The sequence below is a fragment of the Aedes aegypti genome, chromosome 1, assembly GCF_002204515.2.
Source record: "Aedes aegypti strain LVP_AGWG chromosome 1, AaegL5.0 Primary Assembly, whole genome shotgun sequence".
NCBI lineage: Eukaryota > Metazoa > Arthropoda > Insecta > Diptera > Culicidae > Aedes > Aedes aegypti.
In genome coordinates, this window is record NC_035107.1 from 5,206,752 (window position 1) to 5,220,261 (window position 13,510).

The window sequence follows — 13,510 nt, forward strand, 5'->3', positions numbered from 1 at the left end:
CTTTCACCGGAAGACCGAAAATCTCTTCAACCATTCACCATACAGTTAGTCAGTCGGATTCAGCGAACTTTGAATATGTCTTTGGAAATTTTGATTTGACGAAGCTCCAGCCAGACGGCCCAACTTTTTTTCCCCGTGTCAAAATCTGTTTGTCTTCAATTCTCCCCACCGCTGCCTGCTGCTGGCCATTTTTCATTTATGCACACAACAAATCCTCTCCGCACAAAAGAATGTCGGACACATCCACACCGAAGAACCCAAGTTGGAGAGATACACACAGAGAAAGGCGAGTGGGAGACATAGAGAACTTCAAGCTCCATTAATTATGCAGATACAAATCAGCAACAGGTCAACCGAGCTGACACGGGCGGTTTCCAGCAAATTTCCACCCCCCAGCCTAACCGTTTCAGTGCTGCACCACACTAATTCCTCCATTTTTTCGTCCGTTCGTAAACGGTGAAATCTACTTAAACACATGGACGCAGTCAGGATATTCAACAGAGGGGGTGCTTGTCAAACAATTCATGGCATTATTCTCCAATTTATATCTAAATATCCCAGCATAAATTGATAACAAAATGAGAAGAAATCTTGTCACTTGCTCAAATCAAATATGATAACTGAATTTGTTATCATCTTGGCTGAACGAGTAGCAAAAAAAAATGTATATATACACAAATTTGTTAGTGGAATAACAAAATTGTATTAACAATCGTCACAACTGAGTTCAAGCATCAAGCTGCAATCGAAGCCAAACCTCAAATTTTCGAGAGCATAAATCTGGAGAAACGAACATTAGGCCGTCCCTTATTTTTCGAAAATGTGAAATGTTATAAGTTCATCATTGTAATGCTCGTTTTGGTAAGAAAAAATAGGTAAAAATTTGAAGTCCGTACGTGGACGCTAAAGGTTGTATATGACTGGACAATGCGTACCTTTGGTACTTCGCGTACGTGCAGGTATAAAATAGACCCCATTTGTGGTCCCTAGCCTCTTGTCCAGTAACTCCTACCCCTACCTCCCCGTGGTACCGCCTGGGGTACGAGTAACCGTAGGGAAGATCGGGTAACCAACCCTGGTGGGACCTTGGTCGTATGCTGACAGGGAAGGGGGGCTCCTCTCTTCTGAGGGTGTAGCTTATCAGAGCGTCTGTTCTCCATGTTAGGAGCGGCTGATCAGCGTCCTAGTGCCGGCGTGGGACTCTAAACAGTGCTGTGCACGATGATCCTCCGGCGAGACAGGGGGTTGGTGTAGGCCTTACAAGCCAGCCGTAAAAATCATCAGTATAGGAAGCATACAACGTAAATTCGTACCGGAACAATCGGCATAGACCCAGGCATCAAAAACGGACTAACGATTGGAAACTCTGATCATGGAACTGTAAGTCTCTCAATTTCTTGGTAAGTACCCGCATTCTTTCCGAATTATTGAGGGTCCGCAAGTTCGACATCGTAGCACTGCAGGGGGTTTGCTGGAAATGGTCGACGGTACATACGTATAGGGATGGTTATACCATCTACCAGAGCTGCGGCAACAGACATGAGCTGGGCACAGCTTTTATCGTGCTGGGCGAAATGCAGAGGCGCGTGATTGGGTGGTGGCCAATCGACAACAGAATGTGAAAGTTGAGGATCAAAGGCCCTCTCTTCAATATCAGCATAATCAACGTGCACAGCCCTCACCTAGCAAATGACGATGACGATAAGGACGCTTTCTACGCGCAGCTGGAACGTGAATACGACGGCTGCCCAAGCCATGATGTCAAAATCGTTATCAGAGATCTCATCGCTCAGGTTGGCCAGGAGGTGGAATTTAGACCGATTATAGAGAAGTTCAGCGCTCACCAGCTTACGAACGAAAACGGCCTTAGACTGATTGATTTCGCCGCCTCCAAAAACATGGCCATACGTAGTACCTACTTCCAGCACAGCCTCCCGTATCGCAAATCGACCACGTTTTGATTGATGGAAGACACTTCTCGGACATTATCGATGTCAGAACCTATCGCGGCGCAAACATCGATTCGGACCACTACCTAGTGACGGTTAGAGTGCGCCAACGACTCTCCGTTGTGAACAACATTCGGTACCGACGCCCGCCACGGTACAACCTGGAACGACTCAAGCTACCCGAAGTCGCAACTGATTACGCGCAAAGCCTTGAAGCAGCGTTGCCGGAAGAGGGAGAGCTCACCGAAGCCCCTCTAGAGGACTGCTGGAGTGCCATTGGGTTCGTGGAAGCAAATCGACGGAACGGTTGGTTCGACGAGGAGTGCCAGACGGTTTTGGACGAGAAGAATGCAGCGCGGGTGATGATGCTGCAGCAAGGCACCCGTCAAAACGTGGAACGATACAAACAGAAGCGAAGACAGCAAACCCATCTATTCCGGGATAAAAAGCGCCGCCTGGAAGAGTTGGAGTGCGAAGAGATGGAGCAGCTGTATCGTTCTCAAGAAACACGAAAGTCTACAAAAAACTAATTGCATCCCGCAAAGGCTTTGTGCCGCGAGCCGAAATGTGCCGGGATAAGGATGGAGGTATCTTGACGGACGAACGTGAGGAGATTGAAAGGTGGAAGCAGCACTGCGATGAACACCTAAACGGCGCAGAGGAGGAAGATCAAGACAGGAGGAATGGCTTCATCAGTACGGCGGATGAGCGATCGACGACAGACCAAATCTTTATGCTGCGGCAGATCCTCCAAAAATGTCGCGAATATCAAGTCCCTACGCACCACCTATTCATCGATTTCAAAGCGGACTATGATACCATCGACCGCGAAGAGCTATCGAAGATTATGGCCGAGAATGGTTCTCCCGGGAAACTGACTAGACTGATCAAAGCAACGATGGATAGTGTACAGTCCTGTGTGAAGAAATCGGGTGCATTATCGGTCCCGTTTGAAACACGCAAAAGACTTCGACAAGGCGATGGTCTTTCCTGCCTCCTGTTCAATATTGCGCTAGAAGGTGTTATGAAACGGGCGGGCTTCAACATGCGGGGCACGATCTTCAATAAATCCAGCCAGTTCATCTGCTTTGCTGACGACGTGGACATTGTCGGAAGAACGTTCCAGGTGGTTTCTGAACAGTATACCAGACTGAAACGTGAAGAAGATCGGGTTGGATTGAAGGTAAATACGTCAAAGACGAAATATCTGCTGGCTGGAGGAACCGAGCGCGATAGAGCTCGCATTGGAAGACGTGTGATGATCGACGGGGATGAGTTCGAGGTGGTGGACGAATTTGTCTACCTCGGATCATTGATAACGTCGGATAACAACTGCAGCAGAGAAATTCGAAGACGTATCATTGCCGGAAGTCGTGCTTACTATGGACTCCACAAGACCTTGCGGTCTGGTAAACTTCACTTCCGTACGAAGTGTACCATGTACACGACGCTGATAAGACCGGTAGTCCTCTACGGGCATGAGACGTGGACAATGCTCGAAGAGGACCTGCAAGCGCTAGGAGTTTTTGAACGACGTGTGCTTAGGACGATCTTCGGCGGAGTATGTGAGAACGGCGTATGGAGGAGAAGAATGAACCACGAGCTTGCGCAACTCTATGGTGAACCCAGTATCCAGAAAGTCGCCAAAGCTGGAAGGGTATGATGGGCGGGACACGTTGTGAGAATGCCGGACAACAATCCCGCAAAAATGGTGTTCACCTCAAATCCGGCCGGTACAAGACGAAGGGGAGCGCAACGAGCTAGGTGGTTTGACCAAGTTGAGCAGGATCTTGGAAGTGTGGGGCGATCGAGAAATTGGAGGATAGCAGCCATGGACCGAGTTAGTTGGCGTAACATTGTGGCGCAGGTCATGTCTTGAAGGACGTAGAGCCAGCAAAAGTAAAGTAAGTAACGTGGACGCTAAGTGGTCCCCCAACGGCCCTAAAGATATTAGGTGTAGATGACCCCGTGCGCAAAATCGAGCTCGCTGCTCTAGTGCACGCAGCATGAGTATGAAAAGACACCCACACCAGTAACAAATTTTCCTGCGTGCGTTGACAATTAGCATAGAAGTTTGTTTTCTTTGAGATTATTCAAAAATTACGTAACGCAAACTGTTCCAATTTTAGACCTCCTCCCTCCCCCACATAACAACCTTTGTACGAAAAATTTTAAAATTTTGTATGGACCGAAACACTACGGAAGACCCTCTCTCTCTCTCTCTTCCTGTTGCGTTACGTAATATTTGAACGATCCCTTTGCAATGATGACTTTTATGTCAGCGTGCAGTGTTATGGAGATATCCAGAGTAAAAATTATTATTATTATTTTAGTATTATTTTACTAAAAATTCTATGCCGATTATCAATTTGTTACTAGTGGCTTTTCGTGCTCATGTTGCGTGCACTAGAGCAGCGAGCTCGATTTGGATCACGGGGGTCAACTACACCTAATACTTTTAGGGTCCTTGGGGGACCACTGCGTCCACGTACGGACTTCAAATTTTTACCTGATTGGCTTCGATTCATCTTCACCTTAAAGCAATTTGGTCACAAAATCACAAAACAATTTTGAGAAACGTGAAGTATGTCTTGAGCATGCTTAAGCTTGATTTGCCGCCCGTGTTTGCTACTCCAGAATCGCTTAGATCAGCTGCACTCATAAGCAGTTTCTTCATCACCGCTTAGGCCTTAAACCTGGTTTAATGGTATGGGTAAATGTGGTTTACGGCTTAAGCGAAGGTGAAGAAATTGACCCATAAACAAGGATGGTTGCCAACTTGGGACTAACAGACACCCATAGTGTATAAGTGCTGGTGATCTTATATTTTTAGGCAACAATGGCGCCAGCCGATTGTGTTACTTTTCCCCGAATGTCGGTTCTCCGAATGCCAGTTCCCCGAATGACCCGTTTCCCCGAATGCCATTTCCCCGAATGACCCATTTCCCCGAAAAGTGGAGCAGTTCAAATAGGTGATGGAATAGTTTTCAGTGGCTAGGTGGTGTATAGAAAGAACGATAAGCAATCAAAAGAAGGAGGTATTTGATCATTTTCGGGGTTATACACATGTTGCCAAAAATGCTGAGGACGGTAAAACTCGTAAGAACCGCCAACCAAATAAAGAAGGCTGCATATTAGATGACCAGTACGTTCACCACCCTGAAATGTATAAATATATGACAATTATGAGTTCCAAAAACTTTTCGGGGAAGTGGGTTATTCGGGGGAACGGGATGTTCGGGGAAATGGCATTCGGGGAACTGGCGTTCGGGGAAACGACATTCGGTGAACCGACATTCGGGGAAAAGTAGCACAACCGCGCCAGCCACATCAACATGCTGATCAATAAGGGGAAGTGGGAGGGGTTAATGGTGCATGTAAAACAGGCCCACAGTAGATCGGATATACCCCTGCATCTACGTCAGTTCATGCCGAGAAGCAATTTTATGGCATATAGGCCTGCTTTCGGTTAGCAGGCGGCCTATGTATCAGGCGTCAGGTGTAAGTAAAGGCGCGCTATAATGATAAAAGAATGGAAGCGTAAGAAAACGGTTTCTTATCCGTCTTTGGTTCTTGAAATAGCTATCATGAAAATGATCCGAGTATGCCTAGGAGTGTGCGGTCACTACTTAGTCACGCTAAAAAGTGTTATACATTTTATGTGACACAAGAGCTTTTTTCTTTTGAAAAGACGTTATACTTGGTCTTTTTTATGCATAAGTTTATCAAAAGTCTGGAAAAGTATATTTGTTACTAAAGTACGGTCAGAAACTATCTGATTCAGTCGATTTATTGAACTTATTACCAGCATCAATCTGCAGTAGTTTTGTTTGAAGTATGTTAAGGGTGCATGCACATTGAAAACGGTTTCCTACGAAAGCAAGCAAACAAGCAACGGTTAGCACTGATGGAAAAAGTTGTGTTCAAATTGAAAGACCAAAATGTTCAAGTTCGCACCCCTTAGATTAAAACCAACTTCATCAAAAAGCAAGCTACGTGATATCATTTTTTGTTATCAACCTGTTATCACAATGCCTGTTGTAGATACGTTCATAACACAAATTGTTATCACTCTGTTGTCATTGCTAATAATACATCAAAATGATAACAGCGATAATGAAACATGTAATAAATGTGTTATCCTCATGTGATCCGACTTTACTCGGGTAGGGTGACTTGATGTGTTTTCAGCAGAATTGTTCTCTTGGTTATGGGTGGTTTCCCGAAACCTATTGGGCTCATAATACGCATCAACACTTCTAGCATACGAGTGCATGTTACTGCTTGGTTTCAGAAGATTCGACAGACAAAACTTTAGACACTACCTTCCAATTTCGCTAAAAATACAATTTTCGAAACTTTTTCAATTCTTGTAATGTTGTTTATTACTATTATTATAAATTTATTTTTTTATCTTTATTAACGATGTTTTTAACTCTAGGCTTCATCTCGGGACTTGCTTTGGATTTTCTAATGTTTTGCTCATTCTATTACAAAATGTAATTTAAATATTTTTTTTTTTTCGATTTAGCATCGGGTTCAGTTAAAGGTTTTCAATGGATTGGCAAAAGTCTTAACTTTTTATGAGTGGTTAAAGGAACTCAAATTCAACATTCATGCGGTTCATCCATTAATAACTCCAGCAATTCTTCAGGCATCCTGCAAAGAGTTCATCGAAGAACTCATAGCAAAAATTTCTCAAAATTTTAAGACGAGATTCCTGTAAAGATTTATACATAGATTCTTCAAGACATCCCTCCAGAAACTAGAAAATATCCTCCGATAACATTTGTCTTGAGCTCCATGATACTTCCTTCTACATTATTTCTGATTATTCTTCTGGAGTTTTGTCTTGAATAGCTTCAAAAATTCCTTATCAGATCCCTTTGCTAAGTAAACTTTCGGGCGGTTTTAAATTAAAATCGTTCACGGATTTATCCAATCGTTAATCAAAAGATACATTTTGAAACCTTCAAAATTTCTGGTTTCAGTTTTGAGAATCAACATTGGTAACAAATCTAGTAATTAAGACACTTCCTCCCGTGCAAAAATACTTTTTTCAATGATTCCTCTAAAATTAGCATGACGAACCAGTCCAAAGTATTAGGAGTAGTTTCCTCAGATGCATAAAGGAAACTCCATTAGAGAATTCTACACGTATACCTTCCTATGAATGTTTCAGAAGTTTCATCTTGAATCTTGGAAAAAATATAAAATGATTTCCTAAGAAATCACTAGAGTAATTCTTTTCGCAAATCTCTCTTTGAGTTTTGAGTGTGAATAACCAGCCTTTTTTCAATAATACGCATCCTGGAATCTTTTGATGAAATTTTGAAATCTTTTTGATTGCGTTGTGTGCTAACGGAATATTTCCTCAGGTTCAAAGACGAACCAGCCACTATGTGAGTTGTAAGTCTCTTTGATAATGATAATATTTATATTAATAATTATGTTTCCACAGAACAACACCATCCGCTGAATCCAATTTTTCACCACCCGATTTGAAAAAAAACGGAATGATGTAAACGAAGCACAAAATTCAAAACGCAACCGCTCGCACACACGGCTTGCTGCGATCCGCAATTTCGAAATCTTTTTAGTTGTTGAAAGAGTAAGCATATTTTTTACTATGTATTCTTCTAAATTTAGTTTTAAACCCGTGTAGGCCTGAGCGAAAGAAAAAATATTAAAACCTTCACCACTCACATTATACTCAACGGATTCCAATTATTTTTATCCCACTTTATCGTTACTCGAAAGGTTCACACTGATGCGTTTTTCTTAAAATTCTTAGATACAGTGGCAACATGATAATCGATTCCAGTAATTATCTGTGACAAAGCATTTGCCTACCTCCAGGGGCACACAAGCACCGCACCCTTTTCACCCGACCTGACCCAGTGACCCACCGGAATAACTTCGGCCACAGAAACATTCCCGAGACCTTTCACTCAGGCCTTTACGGTTTAATTAAGCACGAGGCAGGTAGTCTAATGGCTATCGCGTCTGCTTTCCTAGCAGGATGTCGTAGGTTCAAACCCGACTAAAGGGTGTCCACAGTGAAATTGCCATACCATGAAATTACTCTAACGTTTTAACCGTTGGGTAGAATTTAATGAAAATTGGGGTGGATTTAGTTCATAGTGCATTATTTACATCCTGCAAATTTTAAAGTCCTGTGATCAAAACTCGCGGAAATGGAGTCGAAAGAACAGCTCGTGCGTGATAAAATCTTGCGCTTTATCACGAGAACAAGGATCTATCGCATCGTTCCATCGCTAAAACGTTGGGAATCGCGAATTCCACGGTGTCGCGAGTGATTAAGCGGTTCGAGGAACACTTGAACACCGATCGGAAGTCCAGAAGTGAAGGAAAAAGTATTCCGTACAACACCAAAAATCGCAACCGCGTAGTTGGGGCCTTCAACCGAAACCCGAACGCCTCCGTTCGGGATGTGGCTAAGAACCTGCACCTAAGCCGAAGTTTTGTCCAGAAGGCCAACACTAAGGCTGGGCTTCAAATGTTCAAGGTATAAAAGGCCCCTAAGCGCGACGAGAAGCAGAACAAGTCTGCCAAAACCCGTGCCAGGAAGTTGTAGCTCAACATGCTGACGAAAGTTGAATGCTGCATCATGGAAGACGAACCATATGTGAAGGCCGACTTCAAACAGATCCCCGGCAACCTGTTTTTCACGGCCAAGGATAAGTTCAGCGTTCCGGAGCATGTCCGCACTCAGAAGATGTCCAAATTTGCGAAGAAATTCCTGGTTTGGCAAGCCATCCGCACGTGCGGGAAGCGGAGTGCACCTTTAGTGACCCAGGACACGATGAACGGACAGGTGTACATGAAAGAGTGCCTCCAGAAGCGGTTGCTTCCTCTCCTGAAGGCCCACAACGTCCCAACAATCTTCTGGCCGGATTTGGCCTCATGCCACTACTCCAAGGACGTGCTGAAGTGGTATGCGGACAATAAGGTCAATTTCGTGCCGAAAATGTTCAACCCTCCCAACACTCCGGAGCTCCGCCCCATCGAGAAGTACTGGGCGATTATGAAGCAGCACCTTCTTAAACGACCTAAGGTAGTGAAGACAGTCGAGGAACTGAAGAAAGTATGGGTTAACATGCAAAAAACGGTTGATTCACAGGTTGTGCAGAATCTTATGGCCGGGGTTAAGGCCAAGGTGGTGACCATACCATCTACCAGAGCTGCGGCAACACACACGAGCTGGGAACAACTTTTATAGTGATGGGTGATATGCAGAGGCGCGTGATCGGGTGGTTATTTGTTTGTTTATTACCGACACTTTACACATTCGGTGCATTCGTGTCGAATTAAATTATTGTATAACCTAATTTAGTAACAATTTCTGTTTCATTCCTCTTCTCCGCTTTCTACCATTCTAAAATTTTTCCTATTGTTATATTCTAGATCATTTTTAGTAATTGAGTATCGTTTAGAAATTTTAATAATTTTGTTTCGCTATTGTTCTCGTTTGCCAGTGCATCTCGTAGACTCATTGTATTGATTCCGTGCGTTCTACGCTCAGTTTCATATTTTCGGCATTCCAGAATCATGTCTACAGCCGTTCCACAGCATTCGCACGTGGGCGGCAATTCTCTTTTCAGCAGGAAGGAGTGCGTTAGTCTCGTGTGCCCTATTCTCAACCGCGTTAAAGCACGCTGCTCTGCCGCGTTGTCTCTGTCTCTCCATCTGAAGGTGTCGTGTTTGATTTCACGAAGCTTCGCATCCCTTTTTCCATACCATTGGTTTTGCCAACAGTGACGTACGGCTTTTTTTACCGATCTCAGAGCATCTTCTCCTGGAAGGGGGATATCCATGGCCGGTTGTCTTCTGGCCTCGTTGGCTAGTCTATCGGCTTCAGTATTTCCGTTGATCCCTGCATGCCCAGGGATCCAACAGAATCGGACCGGCTTGGACCTCGCTATACTTTCCACTTCTTGGATCCACGGGTGCTTCGATGTTCCTTTTTCTAACGCTTGCAGACAGCTCGCAGAATCCGTAAGTATTACGATTTCTCGTTTCACGTTCGGTATCGAAATCGCCATTTTGATGGCAAATGCCTCTGCAGAAAAGATACTACATTCTTCTGGTAGGCCGTATGTGCCTGCAAAACCTGATGCATAGAAAGCGGCTCCTACAGTATCCTCACATTTGGACCCATCGGTGTATACCACGGTGGATTGTTGGAAACGGGCAGATAATAGCTGCTGTACTACTGGGCGGACTCTTTCCGGTGGGTCACCAGCTCGCACACTTCTCTTGACATCCCAAATGATTGTTGGCTTTCGTGCGTGCCATGCACGATCACTCATTCTCACGAGTTGGCCGATAGCCGGGAGTGCCATGCCAGTTAATTCGGCAAGACGGTTCGAAGTTCGCAGAATCAGCGGGAGACTGGTATTGTCTTTATGTTTCCCATGTATTCGAATGGCCGTTCGTGCTGTCGATTGGACTGCCAGAAACTCGAAGGGTAAAGTACCCGCTTCGGCCATGACCGAAATCATCGGACTGGTCACAAACGCTCCAGAAGCGTAACGTATCATTTTATTATAGGCCGGCGCGAGGATCTGCAGCGTTGGCGGTCCTTCTCGGCTCACTAGTCCAATACCGTAGGTAAGCTTAGCGGTGACTAGGGCCGAACCGACTTGCAGTAGCGTTGTTCGATTACCACGTGGAAGTTTGGCTCCTATCATCTGCAGGATTCGCAGCCTAGATTCGCACGATTTTTTTACAGCCTGGCAGTGTGGCTTGAAAGTGAGCGTTCGATCTAGCGTAATACCCAAGATCCTCAGACGGTTAGTCTTTGGGATGGGTATCCGATCTATGGTAACATCGTTTGACGGCTCCCGGCGCGCATTTGGGCTGCAATAGAATATATGCGACTTTGTTGCTGATATTGAAAAACCCACGCTCTTTGCCCATTTATCGACAACCTTCACAGCGGCCTGCAGTTTCCGGAGCAGTGTTTCGTTCTTTGCTCCTCGAACTACAAGAAGGATATCGCCGGCGTATAAGAGTATTTCTACTCCTCTCGGTATCAGCCGGAAAATCGGCTGCATTGCGACAAGAAACAGTGTCACAGATAGAACGGAGCCCTGAGGTACACCATTTTCCAGCTGATGTTTGCGGGATAGGTGCCCGCCAACAGCCACCTGAAACGTGCGTTCCGAGAGGAAGCTCCTCAGCATATTAAACATGCGACCCCGTATTCGCCAAGCCTTCAGTGTTCTCAGTATCCCGTGCCTCCAAGTCGTGTCATATGCTTTCGACAGATCTAGAGATGCAACAAGACAATGCTCGTCGATATTCGGAAGCGTTCGCTTCAACTCCGCAAAGTATGTATCGGTGCCACGCCCTGCACGAAAAGCATGCTGGCGCTTGTCAAGCCGTCCACTTGTCTCTAGTTCGGTGATTAATCGTCGGTTGACGATCCGCTCGAGTAGCTTTGCCAGTGATCGGGTGGTGGCTGATCAATGAGTGAATGTGCTACTTCCAGCACAGTCTTCCATACCGATACACCTGGAGATTACCACAGTAGACAGAATCACAAATCGACCACGTTCTGATTGATGGACAGCAGTTCTCCAACATTATCGACGTCAGGACCTATCGTGGCGCTAACATCGACTCTGACCACTATCTGGTGATGATCAAACTGCGCCCAAAACTCTCCGTCGTTAACAACGTACGGTACCGACGACCGCCCCGGTATGACCAAGAGCGGCTCAAGCAACCAGATGTCGTAGCGGCATACGCGCAGCACCTCGAGGCGGCATTACCGGAAGAGGGTGTGCTGGATGAAGCCCCTCTTGAGGACTGCTGGAGAGAAGTGAAGGCAGCCATCAACAATGCAACTGAGAGCAACGTCGGGTACGTGGGATTGAGTCGGCGAAACTATTCGTTCGATGATGAATATAGGCAGAATCTGGAGGAGAAGAATGCAGCGCGGGCGGTCATGCTGCAGCAAGGGACCCGGCAGAACGTGGAGCGTTATCCCACCTCTTTTTGAAGAAAAAACGCCGCCTGGAGAAGACAGAGTGCGAGGAGATGGAACAGCTGTGCCAGTCTCAAGAAACACGCAAGTTCTATCAGAAGCTCAACGCATCCCGCAACGGCTTCGTGCCGCGAGCCGAGATGTGCAGGGATGGTATCGGAGCTGTACTCATAAAGATGGGCCCAGAGAGGCTGGCCACTTGTCTGCACCGGCTGATAGGTTCAATCTGGGAAACAGAACAGCTACCGAAGGAATGGAAGGAAGGGGTAACATGCCCCATCTACAAGAAAGGCGACAAGTTAGATTGTGAGAATTTAGAGCGATCACTATTCAAAATGCGGTCTACAAAGAATTATCCCAGATCATTTTCTGTCGTCTATCACCTGTAGCAAACGAGTTCGTGGGAAGTTATCAAGCCGGCTTCGTTTACGGCCGATCGACAACGGACCAGATCTTTACTGAACGGCAAATCCTCCAAAAATGTCGTGAATACAAGGTCCCAACGCATCACCTTTTCATCAATTTCAAGGCGGCATACGATAGTATCGACTGCGTAGAGCTTTGAAAAATCATAGACAAGAGCAGCTTTCCGGGGAAGCTCACGAGACTGATAAGAGCTAGCTTAGCTTAGCTTAGCTTAGACTGACTACACATATCAATGGTTGCTATTCCGTGATTGACCGAAGTCAGTGAAAATGCACAAAGAATCAACTAGAAGTTCGGCTGGGATTGGCCATAATCTTCTTCAGTGTGCATAATTCAGTGCCTCTATTTATACAGGGTCAATAACGGCGCCGGCCACGTCCTTGCAGTCAGGTGGGATTGGGGGAAGGAATGTTAGTATGTAACCTTTGCTATTTGGAGACCGTGTTTGCCTCTGCATCTCCACAAAGGTTACTGGGAAGGATGTTTGTTAATGGGGAGGATCGTTGGGTCAAAGGATTCACTTTGATAAGTGATTAGACCATGATAAATAGTTTTTTGTAAAATATAAATATGCTTTTATGAAAATATAATATTTTCATTTGATATGAACAATTTCTATGTAAAGGAAAATTATGACGACACTTGAGGTGACGAACCATTCAAAGTTTGTTGAACAAATGTCTAAATATAACATTCCTACAGCTGTCAGAACGAAAGCATGTGTTATTATATTTTACTTATTTGAAAAGAAACAAAAACTCGATTGGCTGGAACATCATAGAACACTCTTATTCTTATGCCGACACTTACAGTGGCGAACCATCCAAAGTTTGTTGAATAAAGTGACCCTTCGCAAGTCTACACTTGTAGTGTCGAACCATTCAAAGTTTTTTTATAATTACAAAAATAAAGATAAAAAGAAAGGGGTGTTTTGAAAACAAAAAAATGTTAAACATAAATAACACTGCGGAACACGTTTTTGTCTCCAGCACCAAAATACCGCTATTCACTTAATTAAGGGTTGCTGAATCCATTGCCGTTTTCAGAAATATCATAGCACGTCTAGTTTTTGAGATATTGACTGTTGAAAATGCAAAAAATGACTATTTCAGTCAACTTG